Consider the following 13,807-nt stretch of genomic DNA (forward strand, 5'->3'; position numbering starts at 1 on the left):
AGGAGGAAAAAATAATGCAAAATTTATGACCATTAGGAAAAACCTTGGAGAAACACACACACACACACACACACACACACAGAGAGAGAGAGAGAGAGAGAGAATTCACAGAGGAAAATTATATATATTCAAGGAGTAAAATATAATATTTTGATATACATAATACATTGTGAAGTGATTACCACAATTAAGGTAATTAATCTATCTATCACCTCACATAGTTACCTCTGTGTGTGTGTGTGTGTGTGTGTGTGTGAATCTTTAAGATCTGTTCTCTTAGGAAATTTCAAGTATATAGTACATTATTATTAACTACAGTCACCATGATGCACATTAGGTTTCCAGAGTTTATCTTGTGTCTCCAAATTTGTATTCTTTGACCAACATCTGTCCATTTCCTCTACTCTCCAACCTCTGGTAACTACCTTTCTACTCTGTTTCTATAGGCTCCACATTTTTAGATTCCACATGTAAATGAGATCACGTAACGTTTCTCTTTCTGTGTCTAGCTTGTTTCACTTAGCATAACATCCTCCAGATTCATGTATATCGTTAAGCATTTGATGGTGGGTATTAATTCTCTGTGGTAGACAGGGGCCATTGAACACATTTATTTGCTATTCTAAAGAAATTCCATTTTTACAACTACTTAAGTATGTAATAGAAATTTAGGACTCAAAGTTAAAATTCATTTGTGTATGCATGGGTTTAAAAATCACGTTAAAAAGATATATGAACAAAGTTTTTCAAGATCAATGACCTAGAACAAAATGGCGAGCAAAACCTCAAGCTTCATTTATGGGGTTTGCAAGTTGAGTTTATGTGTGGAGATTTGGTAATTCTATTGGCACTTTACCTGGAGGATGACAGACAAAGTGATCTGAGTAACCTGTTCCTAAAACCATTACGATTTTCATGTATGTATGTATGTATGTATATATGTATGTAAGTATGTATGTATGTATTTAGATGTTCTTCCTCTGTCACCCAGGCTGGTGTGTAGTGGTGTGATCATAGCTCACTGCAGCCTGGAACTCCTAGGCTAAAGTGATCCTCCCACCTCAGCCCACCAGTAGTTAGGACTACAGGTTCACACAACCATGTCAGCTAATTTTTAATTTTTTTTGTAGAGATGCAGTCTCTCTATGTTCCTAGGCTGGTCTCAAACTGCTGGCCTCAATTGATACTCCTGCCTTGGCCTCCCAAAGTGCTGGGATTATAGGTGAGCTACCATGCCCAGCCAAACCATTAACATTTTATACTGATTTTAACTATGTAACTGTGGCAATGACTGATCGATGAAAAGAAATATATAGAGACAAAAAGGTTCTCAGAATCACAGGGCAATTCTGCCCTGAGTCACAACACTGAAACATAAAAGGAAAGCGCTGTTATATAATGGCACTTAGTACAGTGCTTCATGCAATCTGGGCAAGCAACAAATGTTTTTAAAATAATAAGTAATCCTGGACTGCTGATATAAAATTTGACAATTCTTAAGGTACATAAAAAAGAGTCCCTTTCTTATATACTATAAGACACAGATACAATAATGTGTATGTCTGTTCACAAATGTAGACGTCTTTGGACACGCTCTTACTTTTCAATTTACAAAGACCCTCCTTGGAATTTTATTTTTTATTTTTGAAAATAATAGCATATAGATGACTCTTCTTTCTCAGTTGTGAAACCCTCTTTCTGTCATTTCCATTCCTACCTTGCTGGAGAAACTTGTTATGAGTAATATTTTGCCTTGAGGTTTTCCTAAAAGTTTAGTATTATAATAATAAGGACATTTTATTTCCTTGTATCAAACTATTATTTTAATAATACTTATCTGCCTTGGATAAATTGCCTTTTCAAATTTAGCTTTAGAAAATATTTAAAGACTGATAATTAATTAACTCTATTAATTTGTATACATTTGGAATGAATAATTTTACTAGTTTAGTAATTTATTTTGTTGTATTATTCCCTAATTCTTAGTGAATACAATTTTCACTAGATATTGTTTTAAAATACTACAAGAAATAATTGATATCCATTTTACCAGGAATTTGGATGAGAAGGAGCTCTCACTATGTAACAATTTATTTTTCTATATCCTCCAAGAGAATTCCAAGCATTCCCACGTGGTTAATGCCATCTGTTGTAACTACCAAGATGCTATGGGCTGCTTCTTCCTCAGTCTTTATTTACAATCCAAAATGAACATTTGTAATGTGTAAAATTTACAAACAGAAACATGAACTTCCACACAGAATGTGCAGAAATGGAAATTTCTTTTACTTTTCTGCACAGCTGCCTGTTGTGTGGTATTCTGGAGCTTGGGGAATTTGGGGTTTTAGGTCCTTTTGCAAATCAGCTATAAGAGGATAATGAAACTCATCATAATAAACCTGAATTATTAGTACTGTTGATTCAACAAAGACAAATTATGTTTTGTTCGATATAGGTTTAATGTCAAAGGTATTTACCTGAATTCTAAAGCTTGGAAATTCAATTATCTGCAAAATAGATATAGCTACTATTAATCAGAATGTCTGATTAAGCAGAACTGTGATGAGCCACCCAAAGATCACACCTGATGAAGAGAATTAGACAAAAATGTCTATAAAAAATATTCACAGATGGTTTCTATTTGTGTATCTGTGAGTCTGAAGATCCAGATCTCACAGTGAAAGCCACATTCTCACATACAAGTTTGCATTTATTACTATATTTATCACTCTATTTACACAACAAATGTATGTTCTAGCTGCAGTCAGTTCCATCGTTCTCAGGCAATTACTGGAATTCATGTTCTGCCTTTGGATATCATGCAATATTCTCTTCCTTTTACTTCTGTAGTTTCTTCTACCTCAAAGTAGAGGAAGTGGGCAGGGGCAGGGAGTCAGGAGTTCATAAACATGCATCTTTGCCACCGCTTTGTCAACAACTAGCTCTATAACTTTAATCAAGTGACTTTACTCAGTCTTATGTCAATTTTCTCATATAACAGTGTGTTGGAGAAGATCACTGTGAGGTTTAACAACAACAACAAAAAACAAAAAACAAAAAACAAAAAAAAAAGAAGAAGAAGAAATATTTGTATCCTTAAAAACCTTACCAAAAAAAATCCTACACTAGACCCTTGTATGCAAGGCAGATAACAGGAGATTGTTCTGGGTTGAGATCAGAAGACTATATAGCCCTGTCCTCTCAGCAGTGCATAGAGTACATCTGAGAAGCCCTAAAAACATACTTTCAAAATATCTCGACTCAATTTTCTCCAAGTTTCCTTCCATTCTCCATAAACTGTGATTTAGAATAAAATGCAGATCAGTTATTGAAGACTTGGAAAGAAGAGCAGTTGCAGTTAATAATGAAAATTGCATTTTATATCACCTGTAGATTTCTTTTACTCATATCCTGACATTACCTCTTGGAATGCACAATTAAGAGTTACCTTATTTCTATTACTATTGCTTCTGGAATCACTTGTGTTATGCCAAATTTTCTTTATTTATGAGTGAAAAGAATATCACTTCTATATATTACTGAACAATGCATTCTATTTTCTCATTCATTAAGTGAAGGAACTGGCTTAACTGGTCTCAAGGTTTTTTTCAAAAGACTAATATTCAGTACGTCTCTAAATCTATAATAAAGTTGACCAAATTTAAATATAGATTACTGCACCAAGAAAGTTTCAATGTAAATGAATTTAATTTAATCTATATTTAAATTAGATTTAATTACAATAAATTTTAGAGAAAACTTTGCTACTTCTATAATCAATAATTTACCTATTCTTGTCCATTCTTTCTTCTTTTCCACCTACCCTTTACTCCTATTTTACCATACTAGACCACCAAAAGCTTAGCTATTTCATTAACCTCCACACTCTAGATTAATCTTCCCACTTATACAACCTATCTGCTCAGGCCAGGCAATTCCTCTTAAAGTAGTCCCACTCTGAAATCTCAGAGGCCCTTTTAAATCACCCCTGTGGTTTATTGCAAAAGTGAGCAGAATTCTTTCCCTCTCTCTGTCCATGCTTTTTGTGATGTAACTTTGAAGCAATTCTCATTATGAGATTGGAGTCTATTTTCTGACCCTTTGATTCTGGGCTAAATTTGTGAAATGCATGTTTTTGTTCAACATAGCAGATATAATGATGCAGATCTAAGCCTGTAAGATGGCTTTTTTGTTTGTTTCTGCTCTCTCCTGGTACTTTGCCACCTCCATGTAATCAAACCTGAACTAGACTGGTAAATAATAAGATACACATGGTTCTGTGACCTTCAACTGCCCAGCTGATAGTGGGCCAATATGTGAGAAAGAGGTGATCCTAGACCAGGGAGGCTCCAGTCTACCTACTGGTACCTCACAGATGCAAGAGTGGCTCAAGGCAAGATCAGCCAATCCTGGTCCAGTTAAACAGAACTGCTTAACTGACTCACAGATAGAAAATAACTGTTTTCCAAGAAATACACGGAATTCTCTAATTTTAAGGGGATTAGTTTCCAGAGCCTCCACTTCCATGAGTGACTCTTTCTAGAACTGTCATGCCTAAGGATAAATGATTCTGTGATCCAAGTTTCATGCTAGTATTTCTCTCTCACTTCTTCCTCACAAGATCCCACTTCAAAATACTGGTTTTGGGAACCATCCACACTACATTATTGCACCGAATAGTTTTAAGAAGTATGGAAGCAAAAATGTTTGACAACCATCACGTTATTGCCAAGCACATTTTCTAACCTGCAAACTTTGTCACTTTTCTCACTAGTTTAAAACACTCCAGCAGCTTCTCATTATTCATAGGATGAGAGTCAAAATCTTTGGCTGGGTGAGGTGGCTCATTCTGGTAATCTCAGCACTTTGGGAGGCCTAGGCAGGCATATTGCTTCAGCTCGGGAATTCGAGACCAGGCTGGATGACATGGTGAAATCCCATCTCTACAAAAAATACAAAATACAAAAATCAGCCGAGCATGGTGGTGCGTACCTGTAGTCCCAGCAATTCTGGGAGCTGACGTGGGAGATTCTCTTAAGCCTAGGGCTGCACTCCAGCAAGACCCTGTCTAGGAAAAAAAAAAAAAAGTCATAATTCTTTACATGGTGCTCAAGACACACCAAAAACTAGATCTAATTTCCCAATTTTATTTCCTTTAACAAAACTGTTTTAGTTCCGTTGTATCACTTTTAAGACTCTGGGGAGTTGGATTGCTCTGTCTGCTGCCTTCGTTTTGAAAGCCTTCTCCTTACACCTTCCTCTCTGTTTTTCCAAAGCCCACTCTTCCTTACCATTGTTGAAAGCCCAGCTTCCTCCTCCATGAATGCCCGTCTGCATCATCCAGCACCTCTCAGGCAGAAATCATCTTCCTTTTTTTTTTTTTTTTTTTTTTTTTTTTGGAGACGGAGTCTCGCTCTGACGCCCAGGCTGGAGTGCAGTGGCCTGATCTCAGCTCACTGCAAGCTCCGCCTCCCGGGTTTACGCCATTCTCCTGCCTCAGCCTCCCGAGTAGCTGGGACTACAGGCGCCAGCCACCTCGTCCGGCTAGTTTTTTTGTGTGTTTTTTAGTAGAGACGGGGTTTCACCGTGTTAGCCAGGATGGTCTGGATCTCCTGACCTCGTGATCCGCCAGTTTCGGCCTCCCAAAGTGCTGGGATTACAGGCTTGAGCCACCGCGCCCGGCCAAATCATCTTACTTTTTAAAAATTTTCTTTTTAAAAATTTTCAGAAGACTTTATTTTAATCTATTTCAAACTTTTTTTGCTCATTTTATTTTTATGCTTATGTTTACATCTCGTAATTGTGATTTTCTAGGAGAGTAAATAGTTTACTCATCTTGTTACCTCCTTAGTGGCTTCTTAAAGGAGACTTAAGTATTTGTTGAATGACAAATCAATGAATAAGTGATAAACATTTTACCTAGTGAGAAGAAGAAACAAGGGTTAGAGATTTTTTAAGAGCTGGGGTGGGAAAGATCTTAGGCCATTTGTGTTTGCTAACTGGGTTTACTCAAAGGAAAAGTAACTATCTAGTATCTTCATGGCAGGGGATGATTTTCCAGCTTGGACTAAAGATATCGTACTGTTGTTAGCCTCCTAATGAAGTTATATTTCTATCTTCCCACCAAGCCTGAGAAACAGGGCCCTATCTTCCTTGTTGATTACATTTCAAAGGATGGCTTCCAGGTTCATAAGAAAGACAGTCTTAGATTGTAAATCTGGCAGAGGGTTTTAAAAATATTTATATTTCTAAATGGCAAAATTAGAAATAACAAGTTTTCTAAGGCAAATACCTAAGGAAGTGGTGTGGTCAAAGACCTAGAGGCATAAAGAAGTCTTCTTAAAGTTTGGCCAAGCTTAAAAAAAAACCCTAAGGCCATCTTGGTCAGTATGAAATGATACTTTGAAGTACAATGTCTATTAAAGTATTTAAAAGGGTTTTAAAGGTAATTCTTATATTTAACTATCTTTACAAAAGTCTAAGAATTTTAAATGTCATCTGTTCCAACCTTTATCTCAAGTTAGGAATTCCCTCTTGGTTGACTCTGAGAGGTAATTATTCACAAAATTATTTATCAATTACACTGACAAAGTCATTATCTCACAAAGTAGTTATTCTAATTCTACATAATTCTATGTTTTTAATATAAACCCTCAGTATCACTTTCTAACTATAATACAAAGGCACCTGACTAGCACCTTTTAGGTTAACTATTCCATACATTATGCAAAAATAATATAGTTAAGTAATCCGTACTTCTGTTTTTAGAATAAAACTGGTATATCACCAGCTACCAGTTCTCTTAATTTGAGAGCATGTGTGTAGAACTTATTTTCATCAGAAAATAGTCTGGTGATGCACGTTTTAAAGGCATGTGAAGCAACTTTCATAAAACTTTGGCCATGCTTAAAAAATATGATTAATTCTTTTTCTTTCTCTAAGTGGTGAATAACATATGAAACTCAGACAATTAACATAGAAGTGTCAAAATAATTGACATAAATGTTGCTTTATCATAGTTATCAGTACAGAACCCTGCTGGTTTTTGTTACACTTTCCAGTGAATTTCCTTCATATAATTTTAGGCAGCAAACAAAGGTATCTAGGGAAATGTGTGAGGGTATCAAAATATATTGCTGTTCTAATGTGCTTGAAACCTCTGTTTTAAATGCAGTTAGTTATATTTGCCTACTTATGAAGCATTTTCTCCTTACCTCTGTTCCTTTGCAAAGACTACAGTAATTGTTATAAATATTAAGGTGCCATCATTTCCCTCTGTATCTATTAGCTGGAATCCATAAGTACAGATAACTGCAAGCTCATGCATACTGGATTTACCTTGACCACACTAGGTAGCACATTGAATTCCAATGACAGACACTTTGGTAGAGTTAATAACTAATGCAGGATGGAGTTCTATGTTCAACATGTACAACGAAAATCACAAATAGGAAAGAAAGTGACCTTTGAAAACCCCCTAAATCTTCCAGGATTGAAAGATCCTGCCATTTCTTTATTTGAACACCAGATAAATTTCTTTGTGTTAAGAAATCATTTTAAGAAAAAATACTTTAAATATACAAATCATATGCTTAGCATACAGTATTGACATAACTGACAGAATATGAGAATTATGTTTGGCAGTTCAGGAGCTCTCAGGAAGAATTATTGGAATAATAGTCCTCATTCATGAAATTACAATTTTCTCTTAGTCTCTCTTTCAGCCTCTCTCTCTCTCTCACACACACACGCACACACACGACACACACACACATAGACACACACACACACACACACACACAAACACAGAGCCACTGGAATTCAATTTTTCTAAGCTATGGAAAGTTAACCCAAGATAATTCCCTGTCCTTGTGTTAAACTGTGCTGGAACCAAGGAAAAATAATTTATCTGCTAGCCCCAGGAAATACCTGCTTCTAGAAGATAAGACTATGAACCAACTAAACGGATTACTTATCAAGGCTAACAGCTTCTTGATCAAAACTTGCTTCAAGACCCTTGGCTCTATACACCCACCAATCCAAAGTAATAACATCTGAAATGCTACCAAGTTCTGTTTTATTTCTAGTATTGCAAGACTCCTAGAAAATCACTTGGTTCAGACCCTAAAATCCACAAGTACCTTTTCTTAATTTTCCACGTTGAGACTACTAAAGTTTGTCAAGTTGTGTTTGCTGCCCCTACTGCAGTAAATCTAATAAACACAACTTTGATCAACAAATTTTTTTGATGTTCTTTTTGGGACTCAACAGCTGAGAGCTAAATGTCTCTATGATGTGTTTTTACTATACAAGTCTACTTAAAATTCCAACCTCTCTCATTTCCCAACTATTTGTACCCTAAGTGTGTAGAATATCTTCTCCTAAACTCTCAACAATCAGCATTCATATAAATTAGCTTCTGATTAATTAACTCCAATATTGTTTGAAATTTGCCCTGAGCCTTCAAACACTTTGATGGGGCCCAGACTCCCAGCTACCTGTCCTCTGCACTCCACTTCCACCTAGAGAGTCAAGCCTTGTTCCATGATTCAATGATGGTGCTGATCAGTTATACTTTATAATACCCCGGGCTGTGGACCTGTAAGTGGCCTGCTAGGAACCAGGCTGCACAGCAGGAGGTGAGTGATGGGAGAGCCAGAATTACCACCTAAGTTCCACCTCCTGTCAGATAAGTGGCAGCATAGGATTCTCACAGGAGTGAAACTTGATTGTGAACTGCACATGTGAAGGATCTAGGTTGTGAGCTCGTTACGAGAATCAAATGGCTGATGATCTGAGGTGGAACAGTTTCAAACCGACCAACCACCTTTGGTTCATGGAAAAATTGTCTTCCAGGAAACTGGTCCCTAGTGCCAAAAAGGTTGGAGACTGCTGCCTTGTAATACACATTACTTAGAAATCCCAGTTCTTGTCTATCTGCTAGACAAGATCTAAAAATTTCAGACCATTCCTCCTGCCTTTCAGGGGCAATTTTATGGCCTGTACTCTTAACCCCTCAACCCATGAATCTCTGATAATTTCTGTTTGCCAATATCCTAACTACAGAATAACTGATTTTGACCATTATTATTACATGATTATTACAAATAGAGTTTATTTATATAAATAAAGTTATTATAAATACAACTTATGAGCATGTGAATCAATAACTTGATTCCTACTGTATAAAATTTAGAACTACAGAAATTCTCTAAACCTAAATTTTCTCCGTTATAACAGAAAAAGATAGTAAAATGGATTAAATGATATCAGTGAATATAATTTACAAGCATAAAGTTTCAGAGATACAGTATTTAGTCAGCAATCTATCAATTGATTAGCATGCTTTGTTTACCATAAAACACAAAATATATATATAACCTTTTAAATTGGATGAAAGAACTACTTTGTTAACTTAAGCTGCATTCTTTATTGAAGACAGAATGTAAGAACATTACACTCACATATACTAAAATGACAATATCATCCTGAGTGTTCTAGAACCAGTTATTCAAATATTTCTGTCTTTTGGGACCCTCACTTCTCATTCCTGGCTCTTGCTGCTGACCTCCTGGCTGTGGTGTGCTCATTAGCATCAGAGTCTGAGCCTGAACAAAGGATGTGAGCTGAGATAAAACTCTATTCTATGTGTGACTTCTTGTTAGCAGCCCTGTAAAGTATTTGTTAGAGGGAAGACTCTACTTTTGCATTTCTTCTCTCCTCATTCAGAGAAGGGCCAAGAAAGGCATAGGCTATAAATCCTTAACTTTATGGTCTGTGAACTCTGTGAACTATGACATCAAATGGCTTCAAAGGGATAGCTGTGCCAAAATGTATTATAACTAACATCATTAATTTCTTCCACTTGGGGATATCATTTTGACTGTTGATCTTTGCAATTTACATGCATATGATATCATGTTTACATTACATATAAACATAAATATGTACATGTACCTTTTAAAGAGATTGATATTTAAGGTTAATGGTACTAATAGTATATGTATATTTTTGTGTAAGCATGTAAAGAGTAGATAGCGATACTTTGAAGTTACTGAGGTTTAAAAGAAAATGAAACAGAAATATGTGTAGGCTTTCTATTCCGAACTGACTTGACCCTGACTTTCAAATTCAAATGGACAAAGGATATAAAATGGAAAAATCCCCAGATATGGTAGGTGCCTTCTAAAAAAGTTTTAAAATTCTTCATCTTTAAGTGACTAAAACAGGATTTTCAGTAAATAAGTTTTGATTCAGCTATTACTATCAAATGAAGCACCTTGGGAGGTTTAAATAGCTGGAGGCATTATTCAGAGACAGAACTTCTCACTGTTCCCTCAGGGCACACATTGTTAGCAATCAGAAGCAGTTAACAAGCTCTCTGCTGTGTTCTCCCTGGTTGCAGCTCTGGAAACTTATGAGTAGTTCTTCAAGAAACCCTTGATTAGAATTCCTCACAGTAGTCCAGCTTAGAGGACACAAAGGGCAAATCCAGCTGTGACCATGGCTGTATATAATGAAAAGTTTGGTGATTAAAAAAAAACCCTCTTATCACTGAAGCTAATCCCATGAAAACACAGTGGCTCGTTAATAAACTCTGAAACCTTCTTTTACTTCTTTTTTTTTTTTTTTTTGGTAACTTGAAAGAAAAAATAATAATATGCTTACTGAAAAAGAAACCTCTATATTATTTTATTTATTTTTGATAATTATATAGTGTGTGGTTACAACAATCAACACTAAATATGCAAATTTATGAGCAGTGCTTTAAAACTATTAAGTTTATTTTAGTAATTCAACAAGGAGAAATATATTCACATTTTTCTGTCAGACTGCTGAGGGTCACTTGGACAGTTCTGTGGGGTCAGAAGTTACCTCAGGACTATGGCAGCTTGAACGTAAGTGGTTCTACATTTCCGAGATCAATCGGGGTGAACCCTCGTGCAAGCTTCCCTCACCTGCCCCTCTATTTTCTGAGAAGCTGCCAAAATCATTGCACTATATAATACTTTATGGAAGAAATCCAAATCATGCTTTCAGAGATAAAGAAAGGAATTAAATTAAAAGACAACATTAAGAAAATAAATAGGCAAGCCACACAACGAAATAAGAAAAATTCACATTACATTTACCTGGCAAAGGATTTGTATCTGGTCTATATAATGAACTTCTACAGATAACAATAGAAAGGCAAACTGTTCAATAAAAATGGATATTAAGATTTATACAGATATTTCAAAGAACAGATATGCAAAAACCAGTAGGCACGTTCAAAGTTTTTCATCATTAATAGTTATTAGGGAAGGTAAATTAAAAATACACAAAAATGGCTACAATTAAAGACTGTCAATAGTAAATATTGACAAAAAACACAGAGCAGTTAGAACACTCAAATGCTGCCAGGAGTGAAAATTGGTACACAATTTGAAAAGCTAGCAATTTCTGTAAATGAAACATGCTTTTACTGAGAGGAGCCGGACACATTCCTCAGCCCCGGGCTCAAAACAAACAAGCCCAGTACAAACACATCCCACAATATAAACACCCTTACATATTCACCTAATTATATTTCTACATAGTTATCCAAAAGAAATAATATATGTCCTCAAAAATCTTGTATAAGAATGCTCACCATAGCCTTATTTATAGTAGCCAGAAATTGGATACAGCAGAAAGAATCATCAATTAAAAAATCAATAAATAACTTACGGTATATCCATACAATAAAATAATAGCATTGAAAAGGAATGGGTTCCTGATGCACACAAAAACATGGAGGAATCTCAATAACAGCATGTTGAGTGAAAAAAATGGAATATTAATATACACATTAATATGGTTATATCTAAAAAAACATTATTCCAAGTGAAGTCTGAAAATTGTTGCCTGTGGAAAGGGGTACATTTCCTAGAAAGGGGCATGAGAGAAATCTCTAGAGTAATGGAAGTGTTCTGTATTATGTGTTGAAAATTGGTATATAATTTTAAAAAATGTACTAACACTTAAGGTTTGTCTATTTTGCCAAAAAAAAAGTTACCAAAAGAAAAAAAAGACACAGGAAAGGAAACATAAAATTACAGAAAAATCTAAACAACAGTAAGAAAGAAACATTTTTGACACACCTATTCTATGAATTAAGCATAAAGACGCACTTCCAAACATGCAAAACACATTCATGTACACAATATTATGCACTGTGGAATTATTTGTAATTCCAGAATATAAAAAACAACCTAAATGCCTAGACATAAAAAAATAGTTGATTGAACTATTTTACTGCAATTCAACATAGTACCATGGCAGATGTTTTTTGTTTTTGTTTTTTTTTTGTTGTTGTTGTTGCCAGAATCCAGAAACAGCAGCTGTTTTAAAAACTGATGAGTGACTTCCAGTATGTGTGTATATGTGTGTGTGTGCATACATATGCTTATTTTTGAAAAAGAAGACAAGATGATGAATAAACAAAAAATTAACAAAGTTTGTTATCTCTAGAATGGGCCCGAAGAAGAACAGGGGAATGTACACACAATTCACTCTGAGTGTGTGTATATGTATGTATCTGAAGGCTTTGTAAAGCCATGTAAAGGCTTTGCCTAGTTTAAAAATAAATGTAACCAACAGGATGGTAACAACTATAAATTTAAAACTAGCAAAAAATTAATGAAACTAACTGTATATCCAAATGATACAACATGTAGGAACAAAATAAACTACTCTAAGCAGTTACACAGTATAAGTTCAGTCCAAAGATAGAAAAAAAAAAAAAGAAAAATGTGTTGAACATTACTTTGTATATTCTAAAGCTATTGTGTGTGTATATGTGGGTGTGTGTAGTATAGAATCTAGCAAATGAGTAAACATGTTGCTGCTCTTTAGAGTCAGGGTTCATGCTGTCGGAGAAAGTGGGTTACAACAAAAGAAAGAAATGGGGAAAGGAGGGGCAGAGTCTTGTTGTATTAGACTAAAATTTGAGGCATCAGGATGAACTAGTGAACCTGCAAGTAAAGTATATATAAATAACTATATATTCGGAACCACATAGTGAATACACCTGGTTTCCAAATCTTGGTTCCTAAGTACTATGCCCTATTAAAGCCATTCCCTTGCGTGATGATTCTAGGGTTGGCAAACGGGAAATGGATGGATCTGGGAGATCTTTTTGTTTCAGAAAGTAAGGTAGTAGTCTCTATCAGTCTGATTTCACACTGCTATAAAAAACTGCCTGAGAATGGATAATTTATAAAGAAAAGAAGTGTAATTGACTCACAGTTCTGTGTGACTGGGAAGGCCTCAGGAAACTTACAATCATAGTGCAAGAGGAAGTAGGCATATCTTATATGGTGGCAGGTGACAGAGAGTGAGCAAGAGCAGGAAAAATGCCTTATAAAACCATCAGATCTTGTGAGAACTCACTCATTATAATGAGAACAGCATGGGGGAAACTGTCCCCATGATCCAATCACCTCCCTCCCTTGACACGTGGGAGTTACAAGTCTCTCACTCGACACATGGGGATTACAATTCAAGATGAAGTTTGGGTGAGGACACAGAGCAAACCAAATCATACTTGTAAAATAGTGGTAAATAATTTCAAAAGTACACAGGAGCCAGACTTCAGGAAGTTCACAATGGTTAAGTTAAATATATTTATATGTTAAAATATATTTATATGTTAAAGATACATATACAAGTTAAAAATATATATTTAACTTTGTCAATTTAATATATTGAATTTAAAAAATTCATGAATCAGGTGTTACTAAGAAAATATTATATACATACACACTTAAATGGGGGAAGGACAAAA

Source organism: Mandrillus leucophaeus, unplaced genomic scaffold (assembly GCF_000951045.1).
Source record: "Mandrillus leucophaeus isolate KB7577 unplaced genomic scaffold, Mleu.le_1.0 Scaffold5, whole genome shotgun sequence".
In the NCBI taxonomy this organism is placed as follows: Eukaryota; Metazoa; Chordata; class Mammalia; order Primates; family Cercopithecidae; genus Mandrillus; species Mandrillus leucophaeus.